Source organism: Phacochoerus africanus, chromosome 2 (assembly GCF_016906955.1).
Source record: "Phacochoerus africanus isolate WHEZ1 chromosome 2, ROS_Pafr_v1, whole genome shotgun sequence".
Taxonomy (NCBI): Eukaryota; Metazoa; Chordata; class Mammalia; order Artiodactyla; family Suidae; genus Phacochoerus; species Phacochoerus africanus.
Window position 1 is genome coordinate 78,202,614 of NC_062545.1, and position 15,843 is coordinate 78,218,456.

The 15,843-nt window shown below is 40.0% G+C and overlaps 1 pseudogene; it reads right to left on the reverse strand.

Moving 5' to 3' along the window:
* The window catches only part of LOC125120650 (nucleophosmin-like), a 37,897-nt pseudogene that overhangs the window by 20,494 nt on the left and 1,560 nt on the right, over nucleotides 1-15,843 (reverse strand).

Genomic DNA, 15,843 nt, shown 5'->3' on the forward strand with positions numbered 1-15,843 from the left:
TCAGCTGGGGACCAAAGGGGAACATAAATTTTTTTGTTTCATTTCATTCTTTGTACATTTCTGAAATAAACTTGGCAAACAGACTGCAGGTTCCTGGTTATCACTAAGCTGCCCCAAACCATGGGAAACTCTTCATCTTTTCATAGTGGCACTAGCAGAAAATTGATGTCTTATTCGTGGCATTATTTCAAGCCTAATGCCATCTCTAAAGTAGAGACACACTCTCTATTTAATGAGTCTACATCCCCAGGTTAGCTCTAAGGGAAGAAATTAGTCTCTCTCTCTTTGCCCCCACCTGTGTCTCTCTGTGTGTCTCTCAGTCTCTCCTCCTCTCTTCCTCCTACCTCCCTTTCCCTTTCCCCATTGCTTATCTTCTCTCTTCTACTTTCTGTGTTGTTATTTTTTGATCTTATGTCTAATGAAAGAATAGCTTGGTTCTTTGTTTTAAACAGGACTGAGCTCATTCTACGAAGGAAGTTGGTTAAATTTTCATTATTCCAAGTCATAGGAAAGATCTAGGTTTCACAGCCTCTATTGTTTCTGCTGCATGCTTTAAATGTTATAAATCTAGAGATTATCCCCTGGCCAATAATGTTGTGTCTGAGCAGCTCTACCCCTCTGCTGAACCTTTTCTTTGTGCCTTTGTCTTTTTTCCTCAGGTGTCATGGGTCATTAGCTCCTGCGAGCAGGCACTTAAAACACTCAGCTTGCCTCTTTGGACATTTGTTTATTTTTCCATTCATCCATTAAATATTGACCTCTTGTCAAGGGGGAAGAAGACACACTTATAAATAAGGGAAATGCATCATCTGACCACAATGAGATACTTAATGATGGCTCTTTGGTAGTGGTGCTCGAACATTTCTTTGGGACTCCTTAGCATGCAAAATGGAGCATCTGGAGAAGGGCATGTTAAATCCACTTCAGAATGCCATGGATTAAGACTATAAACCAAGGGGCTAGAATTAACCTTAGCTTCCCTTTCTTCCCTGCTTTTTTTCCTTTCCTCCATTATTTACCAAAAAAACCCAAACAAACAAACAAACAAAAAAAACAAACCTAGATAGGGAACTGGACTAACATTTCAATTAAGTGAGGCAAGCAAGGATTTCCAAGCTGGTGCCAACTCAAAATGGATTATATCAAAAGAGGGAAAGCCAACATCCCATCTGGAAAGCACCAAAGATCTGGAAAGCAGCATGGATCAGTGCAATAACAAGGATGAACAAAGCATTGAAAGTTTGGCCAAACCACAACATCTCTGCATTGTGCCTTTAGAGGAAAGTAAATAGAAAATCCTTCTGGCTCACAGAGAAGTTATACTGAGTCATGATTTACAACCCCTGCACAGAGCTCAGCACAGAGCAGGTGCTCACCAAATACTTGTTTGCTGAAGTAATGTTTGACTTGAATTGCCTCTAAAGCACCTTCATTTGACCCAGTGGTATTTATGGACCTCCTGGTCATAGCTCTGGCCTGGCTTTCTCAGAGTAGTATTTCCATGTAGGCAAACTCTCTAATCCCCAGTAAAATGAAAGATTGCATAAATATTCAGTAACTTGAAGATTTAAGTAAATGCTCAGTGTCCTACCTCTAAACATGTCTGCAAAGGATCTTGGTTTGTTCCTTGGAGATGAACCAAATGCTTTAGCTAATGGTGAAACAGTCTATCTCCCTTTGCTTGTATAGACCTTAAGTAAAAATAAATGTTTACTTAAGATGATCTCCAGCTTGATCTTTCTGAAGGCACAGGGAGCTGGCTTAAGTGTAGCTGTCTGTGGCTACAGGTTAGAATGTCTTGAGTAGGTAGAACAGTGTTCTCAAGGAAAGTTCTTCCCCATTTCCTTGCTGGTTGTATTAATGCACTTTAGCATTTGCCCCCGTGTTCCACCAGTCAAATCTGTGAAGTAATGGATACTGTGGATAATGGGGAGTGAATTCTATTTTTTCTCTTAAAGAAACATGACGCGCTGAAATGCTTATAAGTGGCGAATGAGTTAGGCTCAGCATTCAGCACTGTGGCTAATCATATCAATTTGTAAAAAGCACATAGACGTAGTCACTGAGATAAACTGGTGGCTGTGCTTGCAAAATGTGTCTGCTCCCTCTCATTTTCCTGGAGTCATCATCCTCAAAAGCTTTCAGGTTATGGGTAGGTAGGTAAGTTGACTTATCAGGAACCAGTGGAAAGAGCATGGTGTTGGTATTTAAAATCACAGCTCTTATTTGATATTGGGCAAACATCTCCCTTCTCTGGGTATTAATTTCTTAATCTTGTAACAGTGCAACATCAGGGCCTGTGTGCAATTTTCTGTTCTCCCATCCTCATCAGCGAGACCCAGAGCTGAGACCGTCCCCCAAGTTCTAAGCCCTGAGAACGGCAGCTACTGGGACCTGCTATTCCTTTGGAGGCTTTCCTGAGATGGATTATTCCAGCAGACCAGGTGTTACTGCTCCACTCTCTCTCATCCCCTGATGATGTAAGAAAGTTGAGAAGAAAAGCCTTTGTGGGTAGTGAAGGGGTCATTTCCTCTCTTCACCTCCTCTCCTGAAGGCAAGAGAAAGAGATCTAATGGAATCATTTCTGTCTTGGGAGGCAGCTAAAGAAAGGCAGACTGACACTTCTTTCCCTGGTTGAATGTCTGCCTAGTTAGCAGAGTTGATGTACTACCATTGAGGGGCTAGGTGTGTGTGCGTGCGCGTGTGCACGTGCAGATGTGCAAGTACATGTACTTGCATGTTGGAGAAGGAACTCTCAGGTGGAGAGGTCACTTGAATTTCTAACCCTCCATTGACATGTGGTCCCTTTCAAGAGATACTGAGAGGTTTCTACATATACATGTTGCAGGGCTACTAAGTAGCCAAGGAAGTTAGAGTTTGGGAGCAAGTGTCTCTAGGGGAATCTCATAATGAGGAACATAAGAATGTGACACAACAGTGCCAGCTGAGGCCAGCCAGAGATGTGGCCCAATTTCATAAGGAACTGCCAACGCCTAGAGTTACAGCTTGGAGGGAGTGTTGGCGAGGGAAGCACGTTGGCACCACAGACAAGCAGGGATGGGGGTTAAAGGGAGGTGTGCACCCTCCCTCTGTCCTGTCCCAACTCTAAAGAGGCAAGAGGAGGAAGGGGGCAGGCATCTGACAAAGGCACCCCCCCTGGCTAGAGGAAGGGAGAAAGTTGTGACAAATAGGATATAACATTAGATATTAATCAAATAAGGTGACCAAAAGCATAAACTGGGGCTGTTGTTGTTGGAGGGATGGCTTGGTCTAGCACAGTTGGGTGTCGTTAGTGAAAGAAAGAAATGTGGTTTCAAAGTCACAGCCGAATGTATTGAGACTCTTCAATACCCCTCTTGCCTTCTTGTCTATTGTTCTTCCTGCTTTGGTGGCCACTGGCTGGCACTCTCTAACTTTCATCTTTCTCAGAGTCCAGTACTGTTTATAACATATTAAGTATTGGATTCCACCTCCCCCAACCCTGGTTATACAAATACTTGTGTTGAATCTGACCTTTTGCCAGAGGTCTTCCTAAATAACCCCAGGCCCACTTTCCACCCTAGCTTTCTCCCATTACCCTCCACTGTTTTGGCATTTTCTGGAATCCATCCTTGCTTTTCACTCCATTTGACCACATGCTAGTTCAGGGCCTCATCTAATCTCATCTCCAAAGCATTGCCACATACTGCCTGAGGCCAGCTGGCTGAGCCCCTGCTGTATCTGGCAATCTCTGCACTCTGAAACAGGGCAGCAGCAGCCCAGAGGAGCATGTTTTCCTAAATTGCACAAGGACTGTGTTAACCCACCAGGTGTGCGCCTCTGGGGCCATAAATTCTCAGAGGGAGTATCTTTTCCTAAGTTGTGTGAAGGTAACCCTGAACTTCATAACCATCTTTTACCCCCACCCTAGTTTCTATCTTGTACATTGCTGAGAGATCAATTTTAACTAAGCAAATCTCTTTTTGTACATAAAAACCATTCTCAAGGGCACCAGCAAGACATATATATATATGGCATCGTTGAAGGGCTGAGAAGAGACCCAGCCTGGGCCGGCAGTGAGATGAAAAGCTTCCTAGCACCATGATTCTCAGACTTTAGTATGATCATGATTGACTCTCATTAAAATGCAGATTCTGATTCAGAGTGTCTGGGTGGAATGTGAGATTCTGCATCCCTAACAAGTGCTTGGGTGATGCTGATGATGCTGGTCTGAGGACCAGGCATTAAGTAGCAAGCCAATCTCATTTAATTCTCATAAAGATCCCTATGAAGTAAGGGTTATTTTTGATCCTACTCCATGAATGAGAAAATTGATGGTCAAACTGATAGAATAATTTGTTCAAGGTCATATAAGTAGAAGAACAGGGATTCAAATTCATATCTGCCTATTCCAAGACCTCTTTTTAACCACTATAGTATTTAGAAGGGGTGGACAGAAACGAAGGGGCTTAAGGAAGGAATTCCATTCAGGAAGTAAGACAGCGCAAATTTGGTGATGAATTGGCCTTGATCTTCTCAATCAACTTGGGGAGGAGGTCACTTGCTGTTAGTAATGGTACCTGGGGCAATGGGAATGGAAGCCTAGGGAGAGTTTGGAGGGTTTGGGGCAGTGGTGGTAGGCTGTGTGCTGGGGAATCAGCAGAAGGAGAAGGAAGGGCCTGCGTGCATTTGGTTAGTACTGAATCGGTACTGAACCAGTGGTTCCCAAACTCCACATTAGACTCACTTGAGCATCTTTTAAAACTTTAAAACTGAGTGCATACTCCAGACCAATTAAGTCACCATCTCTGGGGCTTGGACCCAAACATCAATATTTTTGAAGCTACCCTAGTAATTCCAAAGTGCAGATAATTTGGGGAGCCAAAAAATTATTATAGACTATTTGCTTCTGATGCTAAAGGGGAAAAGTATTTAATTATTTATGAAAAAAACCCCAAGGAGCATTAATTAAATAGTGACTTTGGGTGTTGCCACTGTTCAGGGTTTGGCAAGCTTATTCTGTTTAGAACTAGTTAGTAAATAAAATATTTTAGGCTTTGTAGGCCAAGAAGAAAAACTGAGGATATTATGTAAGTACTTATATAACAAGAGAGAAAAAAAAAATTCCACAAATTTTCTATTATTGAAATTAAAACTTTTTGGACACAACTTTGGATTTCATATAATTTCTGTGTGTTATGAAATGTATTTCTTTTGATTTTCTTCAACCATTTAAAAATATAAAAATTGTTCTTCACTCATGGGTTGTGCAGAAACAGGCAGCCAACTGAATTTGGCCCCAGAGTTGAAGGGCTGAAATTTGCTGACTCCCGCTGTAGCTAATAATATGCCTTGATGAATCCAAAGAAGCTATCAAACATACGCACTTAAATAAAAATATCAGTATTCAAATGAATTTTCTACTTAACTGGCAATAAAACTAGCCTTTGGAAAAAAATCATTGTCTTTTCTAAGGACAGCATGCAAATTCAACGACAACATTTTGGAGCAAAATCTACTTGTATCTTCATTTCTCATAATAAATTAAAAATGGTTGGTTGAAAATATGAAGGAATTACACAGTCTACTATGTAGTGTAATATGCTTTTAAATGATTCAAACCACTTTACTTCAAAAATAACTTATAAAAAAATATAAATAGGATTTTGATTTGATTATTTTTTTTGGCTGCTCCTGCATCATGTGGAAGTTCCCCAGCCAGGGATTGAACCCATGCCATAGAAGCCTCCCAAGCCACTGCAGTGACAATGCAGGATCCTTAACCCACTGCACCGAGGATTTTGTTTGCTGTGATTTGAAAATATCTTAGTGGTTAACCAGATGTTGGTTCTCTCCAGGCTCTGATTTGTTAGAGTCCTGGTTGCAGAGTGCAGCCCTCTCTCTCTGGTGCTTTTATTTTGTGCCTTTGAATACAGGAATTACAGGCCCCCAAATTGCAATTTTATGGAAACACTAGGTAATCAGGTGAATAGCCTAAAAAACATTACAGGGGTTAGAGGAATCACACTGCTGTCTTTTTTTTTTTTTTTTTTTAATCCCTAAGTGAATTCCAAGGATTACCTAACTAGTCCAAAATCATACATCTGGTAATGATCAGGGTGAAACTTGAACCCAAATCATCTGACTGCAGATTTTGTGCTTAGTCCATTGCACCACTCACACTTCATGGTCTGTGCAAAGCCAAAAGCCCACCCCGGCAGGCAACATGTTTTAAAGGGTGTGCGTTTGGTCTGCTCTCCAAGCACCAGAATTTTCATTCTGTGTCAGTGAGTACTAACTGGCTCACATATCTCTTATTTTTTTATTTTTTTAAATTTATTTATTTTTTTGTCTTTTGTCTTTTTAGGGCTGCTCCCAGGGCATATGAAGGTTCCCAGACTAGGGGTCTGATGGGAGCTACAGCTGCCGGCCTACAACACAGCCACAGCCATGCAAGATCCGAGCCTCGTCTGTGACCTACACTACAGCTCACAGCAACACCGGATCCTTAACCCACTGAGAGAGGCCAGGGATCGAACCGGCAACCTCATGGTTCCTAGTCGGATTCGTTAACCACTGAGCCACAATGGGAACTCTCACATATCTCTTTTAAATAATGCCTACTCTTTCCCTTAATTCAGGATTTTAAAGTGACAATATGACGAGTTAATAAAATAATTATGCCTATAAATAATTGTACCTATATTTCAGGATGTCCATTTTCCCAGATGAATGTAAATACATATAAATACATTAAAATGCAATATAAAAATACACAAATATAGATACAACTGTAATGTGCGTCTGAGGTGAATAATGGTCCCTTCTATTCTATGCTGTATTTCCCACCTGTCATCAGCTATCCTTCAGGGACAGCCGTTTGATTAAAAATGGTCATTTTTTTTTTTTTGCTTCACGAAGGTGTTACAGTTAACTGTGTCATCCTCACTTAAACAGAAGTTATGTTTAAACTGAGTATGTATTTCATAGTCTCTTGGCAAAAATTTTTACCTGAAAAACTAGCTTAAGGAACTAATTCACAACACAAAAAAGAGATTTTAAGTGAAAAATATTATACTATGTAAAAAGAAAATTTAGAATGTGCTTCAACATCCAACTGTATTTGGTTAAATACCTTTTAGTACATATGCTCACATTACTGAATGTTAAGTACTTTTTAAGAGTTACGTATACACATACATTTTGAATGGAACATGACATGTTTATAAAATAATTATTGAAGCAAGATGAAAATTATAAATTCTATACATAATATTATAATCAATCTAACTATGTATTAACATGGAAACAAAGTTATACATAAAAGAGATTGAAAAAAGAAACCGAAGCATTAACTTAGGATATACTTGGGGGGTAAGCTTATTGATTTTTTTCTCTTTCTCTTTTTATTTCCCGCATTGAGTGTATGTTAACTATGAATTCTAAAAAATCATTACTTTTATTTATTTTTTTAATTTTTTTTGTCTTTTTGCCATTTCTTGGGCCGCTCCCGCGGCATATGGAGGTTCCCAGGCTAGGGGTCTAATCGGAACTGTAGCTGCCAGCCTACACCACAGCTCGCGGCATATGGAGGTTCCCAGGCTAGGGGTCTAATCGGAACTGTAGCTGCCAGCCTACACCACAGCTCACAGCAACGCCGGATCGTCAACCCACTGAGCAAGGGCAGGGACCGAACCCGTAACCTCATGGTTCCTAGTCGAATTCGTTAACCACTGCGCCACGACAGGAACTCCTACTTTTATTTTTAAAAAATCCTATCAGATGATTCAAAATCATAGTTGACAAGTATTTGCCTGTTCTGGATTGTAACATGTTGTCACTCTGCTGTCTTGAGGATTTTATGACTAGACCTGAATCCTGAATTATTGTATTAACTTATGTAACTTCCGATAAACTTTCTTGTTAGCCAAAGCACAGTGGGAAAAAAACTTTGAAGAGCCCGATGATATAAATATTATGTTTGTAATTTATCTACAAATGCATAGTTGCTTTTTTTTCACCCTATATATGAAAATATTCAATTGCTAGTAGAAAATAAAAAGCTCCTTCATTTGGAGTTTGTCTGCCTTGAGACTCTGCCAGGTGTCGAAGGGAGCCCTCTGCTGTTAGTTATATTTATTACAGTAAAATTTGATTTATATTGTTTTGTGCCCTTCCTTGAACCTACTCAGGTTTTTAATGTTTCTGTTATGGTTGTACATTTCACATAACAAAGAAAACATAAATTCCATGATGCCAGCTGGCACGGTTAATAATCCGTCAATTCTGCCCTTTTTGAACTATACCGCAGCATTGGAACATCTGGCGGTTTCCAATTTCCATGTTAGAGTGGGGTTTTGACCTCTATTTCACTTTCAAATGGGTCTCCTTGGCAGAATAACTCTGCTTTCTCGATTAATTTAGCCATTCACACCCTTTACAGTGCATATGAGGCTTTAAACCTAATGCTTTAGAAGGTGATTGTGCTGTTGTCAGAGGGAGCTACACTCACCCTGCTCCTTTAATTGCCTTTGTTCGTTTCTCCCATTCATTAACTGTGCATGTTCCTTGAATCTTTCTCTGTGGGCCTTTAATTTTTTTTTTTTAATTTCTGCATTTGTTGCATCTGAGGGCTCATCTATTCTCACAATCCTAGTTATTATGTCCAAACTAATGTCATCTCCAGGGCCCTGGAGGGGGAACAGAGAATGGGCATTTATTGGGTGCCTGCTACATGTACACACACACACACACACACACACACACACACATATATGACATATATATATAACATATGTAGATCTAGGTATAAAAATAGGTCTCTTTGCCTGTCTTTTTTCACTGGTATCAGACCACCTTCATTACCTTCATGCCCTGGGACTCAGCTCTTGGGAAGAAGTTTCTTCAGTTTCTGTGATTCTGAATTTACCACTGTGCTTTTCTATCCCTACTACCATAATAAAGACCTATTGCTTCACATATGGACAGTGGTTTTATTATTTTGACTCCTTTTCTAGCCTCTAGCATCTGCTCTGCATGTTCTCATCATACCACTCTTCCTACAGTCTTTATTTCCCTCCCCTTTGCAAATATCTACAGTGCTTCTTTGTTGCTTAAACATTCTATTTCAAGTATCTCTCCCAGATAGTCTAGGCTTTTTAAATTTTGACTTTCCCTCTCTAGCCTAATATCCTGCCTCTAACAAGGGTATTCTAACAGGCCAGCCTCCTCATAGCCTCCTTTTCTTCCCTTACACCAGGCCTCACATTCCTACCTTAATGCTTTCTCATTATGTTCTTGGCTGAAATGTTTTCTTTCTACCTGCCAAAATCCAACTCCCATTTGAAATACTCATTTCCCATCAAATCTAATCATCAGGCAACATTGATGTAACCCTTTCACAGCTATTTGTTCAGCATTTATTATTAACCCCACTTCTCATAGTATTTTATTGCATTTAATTTGATGCTAGTGTGTATTCTCTTGGGTGCTCTGATTATTATTCCTCCAATATATCTTATCACACTCACAGAACTCTACATTTATGAGGATACGAATGTAGTCTGGTATTTCACACTGGGTACAACATTGGGCTTAGACAATTACTTGAACTCTCTGAAATTCATTTTCTTCTTCTGTAAAATGGAGATAATGATAGCTCTCTACCTATCTCGTTTTGACACTTGAGGCTAAAATGAAATAATATGGAGAAATGCTTCAAAGCTTTCAAACTCATTTGCTACCTCTATTTTGATGATGCATAACCTCCTTCCTTTTTCTCTAACATAGAGTCATGGAATTTCTTTCTGAGGATATAATTATTCATCAAAGGGGGTCATAGCCACCAAGGGGAAAAGACATTTTCTCTCTGAAGTCATGTCAGATCTGCCAGAGTCAAAGGTTGAGTCGCTACCGTCAACTCAGCTCTTCATTCTCCCCATCCATAGGCTTTGATAGTATTTATTTCCATTTATACAAAGGCTCTTGAAATCTTAGTCTGTACTTACTTTTTTTTTTTTTTGTCTTTTCTAGGGCCGTACCCATGGCATATGGAGGTTCCGAGGCGAGGGGTCTAATCGGAGCTGTTTACACAGCTGGCTTACACCAGAGCCACAGCAATTCAGGATCTGAGCCATGTCTGCGACCTGCACCACAGCTCACAGCAACACTGGATCCTTAACCCACTGAGCAAGGCCAGGGATCGAACCCGCAACCTCATGGTTCCTAGTTGGATTCACTAACCATTGCGCCATGACGGGAACTCCTGTACTTACTCTTTATACTCTAGAAGTCTGGTGTCAAAGCTCACAAGCACAGAGAGATTGTTCTCTAAAAGTAATCAAAGGCATTCTAATTGTTTAATCCAGTAGCTACTCTTTAGCCCTTACTTTCCCAGATCTATCTGTAATATCAGATGACACTGAGCTGAGTTGTAAAATCAGGCTTGAATAAAGAAGGAATTTTTTTTTTTTTTTTTTTTTGCTTTTTAGGGCTCCACTGGCAGTATATGAGGTTCCCAGGCTAGGGGTCCAATTGAAGCTGAAGCTGCCAGCGTACACCACAGCCACAGCAACATCAGATCTGAGCCGTGTCTGTGACCTGCATCACAGCTCTCGGCAACGCTGGATCCTTAACCCACTGATCGAGGCCAGGGATCGAACCCACAACCTCATGGTTCCTAGTCGGATTCGTTTCTGCTGTGCCATGATGGGAAATCCAGAGGGAGATGTCTCAAGGCAAGAGCTCACAAAGGAAAAGACAACTTTGACTCGATTATTGTAATGGAAGTCATCTCTTCATCAAAAACATCATAAACAGAAAGAAAAGGCAAACAGAAACTTGGAAAATATTTGCTATGTATTTGATAATCATATTATTGTTCCTTGTACTAAAACCTCTAACCAACATGGAAAAAGGCAAACACCATAATAGGAAAATGGGCAAAAGTCACGAACATACCAATCACAGAAGAGAAAATACAAATATTATACCTGTAATGTTCAACTTCACTGATAATCAAAGCCACTGGCCAGTTTTAGGTCCTAGTCTTTTCTTTTTGAAATATTTGAGAATCATATGAAACTTCTTTCAAGCACGTTCCATGAAAAATTCTGATTAACTTGCCCAGAAGTCTTCATGTTGAGCCCGAACGGTTGGACTGTCCTCACCATGCTTGCTTGAGGCTACCAGCTGGACACAAGCTTTCTATTTTCTGAGAATGTAAGTTTCCATTAAGTTTTGTCATTCAGTAGTTCCTGTTGTGGCTCAGTGGTCACGAACCCCACTAGTATCCATTGGGATGTGGGTTCAATCCCTGACCTTGTCAGTGGGTTAAGGATCTGGCATTGCTGTGAGCTGTGGTGTAGGTTGCAGACATGGTTCGGAGCTGGCATTGCTGTGGCTGTGGTGTAGGCTGACAGCTGTAGCTCTGATTTGACCCCTAGTCTGGGAACCTCATATTCCGCCGATGTGGCCCTAAAAAGACAAAAAAAAAAAGTTTTGTCATTCATAAAGTGTTTCTGTCATTTCTCATTCAATAAAGAACAGAATCTGGGGAAGACAGGCAAAATCATGTCAGGTCTTGCTGAAAGAGTGAGTGATGAGCTGTTTAAGAAGGCAAAGGACAAAAAATGTTTTCATTTCCATCTAACCATTGCTGTGTCAATATTGTAGGTTTGTATTCTTGGTTCAAAGTTATAAATCTTCCCAGCAATACATTAGCTGCCCAGCCATAAAGTCTATGCCATGTTTCCAAGAGTTTTCTTATCGCCTTGAACAATCTTTTTTCCTCCACTATATTAAAAGATATAGATCTAGAAAAGTACTCCTCCTTTTAGAGCTGTTCTTTTCAAATGCAACAAACATTGCCAAGATCTTACAGATGTTCTCTTCAGCTCTCAAAAACCAGGCACCACTACTGAGTGTAATGTGCCAGGTACTTTACACACACAATTCATTTAACTTTGAGGTAATCCCGGAGGATAAAATAGGTTTAATTTTTTTTTTTAACATTTTATAGAAGAGGTGTTCCCATTGTGGCTCAGTGGATTAAGAACCCAACATCGTGTCCCCATGAGGATGTGGGTTTCATCCCTGGCTTCGCTCACTTGTTAAGGATCTGGTGTTGCCTCAAGCTGCAGTGTAGATTACAGATGTGGCTTGGATCTGGTGTTGCTGTGGCTGTGGTGCAGGTCAGCAGCTGCAGCTCTGATATGACCCCTAGCCAAGGAACTTTATATGCTGCAGATATGCCCATGAAACAAACAAAGAAACAAAATTTTACAGAAGAGAAATAGAACCTGTGTCACATAAAATTAAAAAAAATTGCTTAATGGTCAATTAAAATCAAGATGGTCTGACTCCAGACCCCATATTTTTCTACCTTACTTCATTTTAAAATATTTCCTTCCAACTATGTAATTTTCATGCTGTGTTCATGTTAAAATGAATACAAGGCTTAACGTGCCCATTCTGTAGTGATTAATTTGTGTCCCATGTAAAGTTCTTTGGAACTCTGTAGACTGCGAGAATGGTTTCTTATTGTTTCCAGTGACCCCATAGAATGGTCTACCTACTGTATCTGGAAGCATTTGGAAGCATCTGAAAATTCTAATCAATCACCGGAAAGTTGAAGACTTCCCATCCTGAAATGAAGAAAAAATCAGGGCATCTGTTGGGCCTCGTATGGTAGTATGATTTTAGAGCTATCGATGGTCACTGCAAGATGAACTGCCAAGGGGGTAATTTGCTATTAATGCAGTTCATGGCAAAGCCCTGTAAAGAACTCTTGCTCAGGAATATAACTGAATGGTCATTTGTGCAACCCATACTGAGTGCTCTGGCTTGACCCTCTCCTGGGCAGTTATCTTCAGTGTAGAGATTCTAGTGTCATTTGATTTAGTCACATTTGGACACTGGTTTTCCCAGTCAGGATCAGGTGGGATATAAGGAAAATTGTCTTTCTTCTTTTTCCAGAGCTCACAGTTATGTCAGGGGATAAACCTCTGCTAGGTTCAAATTTCGGTTTTGCTACTTGATAGCAAGTGACCTTGGAATGTCAGTTGACATCTCGAGTCTCAGTTCTCTTTCCTTGAATTATAATAATAATGCCCATAGCACTGGGTTGTGCAAGATATTTGAAGTGATATATACCAATGCATCTTGTGAACTTTAAAAGTACTATACACCAAGACAACCAAAGTAAAAATGGGCAAGTACCTGAATAGACATTTCTCCAAATATTATATACATATGAATGGCCACTGACCATGTGAAAAGATGCTCAACATCATTATTCATTAAAAACACGAGATATCACCTCACACCCACTAGGATAACTATAATAAAAAGTCAGATGATAACGAGATGGAGAGGATGTGGAAAAATAAGGACCCTCATGCACTAATAGTGGGAGGGTAAAATGGTGCAGGTTCTTTGTAAAACAGCCTGGCAGTTTCTTTCAAGCTTAATAGAAGTTTAAGCCATATGATTAGCAGTTTCACATCTGGTTAGAAACCTGAGAGAAATAAGAACACATGTTTGTATAAAAACTTGTATATGAGTGTTTCTAGGCATTATTCATAATGGCCCCAAAGTAGAAACAACCAAAATATCCATCAGCTTGTAAATAAATAAATAAAATGCATATTCGTACAATAGACCTATGCTTGGCAATAAAAAGAAGTACTAATGCTATTGTGTGGATGAATTTTGAAAATGCTCAAGGTGAAAGAATCCAGTCACAAAGGATCGCATATCATGTGATTCCATTTATATGAAATGTCTAGAATAGGCAAACCCTACAGACAGAAAGCAGGTTGATGATTGCCTATGGCTGAGGGGGTTGGAGGGAAATGAGAAGTGACAGCTAATGGGTATGAGGTTTCTTTTGGGGATGATAAAAATGTCCTAAAACTGATGTAATGACTGCACAACTCTGTGAATACACTAGGAACCATTGTACACTTCAGATGGGTGAAATGTAGAGTATGTATGAATTATATCTCGATAAAACTGTATGTAGAAAGAACTGCACAATGGAAATCATCGTAACAGTTTGCTTTATTTTATTTATTTTATTTATTAAAAAATGAATTCTTTACCACAACCATCAGGTTGCACCAATGTTTCTCAGCTTATGGCTCCAACCTAGAGACAAAAGTATACTATAGATTTCTTATGAACGTTCATAGTTTTTCTTAGATAAAGTAGTTCACAAAGGAATCTCCAAGAGAGCCACTCAGAGTTGGGTGCATATTACAATATGCAATATTCCCAAGTTACCCTGGGGGGCCCAGCCAGTAGACATCTGTAATCAAGTTGAATGGCATGGGCTTTGACAAAGGCAGGATTGTGGGAGCAAATATGTTAGCAAGAGTGAGTCTAATTGGCCGCCTGTCAAGGGCATTTAAAGTCTGGATGCACGGATCTACTTAGCATCTCATCGAGGAAAGAAATGGGAAATAATTGCTGTAATTATGTTCCAGAATTTGAAGATTTTAGAAGGCCTCCAGAAGAATCCTTTGAGAAATATCCATGTTCTACATTACCAAAAAATGATTTTTTAAAAGTATTAATGTAAGGAAAATATAAATTTGGGATTGTGATGGGATTAGGTGAATGAAAAGAAAACCATCCAGACAAATTGCTGTGAGAGAGTTAGCAGGCCCCTTCAAAGACGAGTCAAACTTTACTTTTCATCCTTTATTATCTGGCTATTTGCACAGAAAGCCAGTGTCCCATTTTGACATTTGCAGAGCAGGTCCTGACCAGCTGATGCTTTTGAAATCTTTCCTTTCTAAGCGTATAACTCATTTATTGGGGTGGGGTTGGGTTGAGGGGGACCGAGTTGGTTTTGGTGAACTTCTCCTAACTCAGATTGTACATGCTGACCTAGTAACTTATTTACCTTTTGGCACATTGAAGAATTTGAGTTTCTTTAACACTAGCTCTATTCTTTTCCAAGCACCTAACTTGTACTGGGATAAGTGCTAGGCAGCCGGGTTATTTTATAATTTCTTTCTCATTCAAAGCTTCTTCTCACTAGACAGGGAGGCTTGCAGAACCAGCTGGAAACCAGGACATGCGGATCAAAGTGAAGCAGAGAGTACCATCGTTGGTCTCATTCTCTGATGTAACTGAAGACACCTCAGTTCAGTCAGTGCAGGTGCCCCTTAGTTAATCAAGAACTTGAGTGTTCTAAAGAGCTGAAGACAGCAAGGCTGGGCCAGGGACCTGGGTCTTATTTATTCATCACTTAACAAATATTCGTTATATAAGGACTGGGAATACCAATAGAAGTGAGATTAATTTTTCCCCTTGAGGGATTAAGGAAGACAGACAACAATCAACAGTGTGCGAGGTGCTGGGAAAGAGGTGAGGAGTGAGTGCTAATGGGGCCTGGGCTGCACTGGGAGCAGCTCTCATTCCAGGCCCAGACTGAGAGGAGATGCAGGCATGTTCAGGGAGCCTCTGCCACCACTTGGTAGTGAACATGCAAATAAAACATCTTTAATTGAAACTTTAACTTTTGGAGATGTGGCAGACTTGATGTCTCTGAGTCCTCAATGTAAAGAACATGTGATTAGAGATGAATTTCTCCTGATGGTTCAGAGAAGCCAGCTCCGAGCCCCACAGACGCTTTTGATCTGGAGAGTCATCACTGGTTGTTTTCTCTCTAATCACAGAAAACTTCAGCAAAGCCATAGCTGTTCTTTGAAATTCTCCCTGTATTTCATATTCTCTGCCAGGTACCTTGTATAGAGTTTTTATAAAAAACCTTATAAAGTAGTATAATTTTACCTATTTTTCAGAAAAGAAAATAGAGATATAGTAAAGTTAACAATAACTTAGACACTCAGTAAA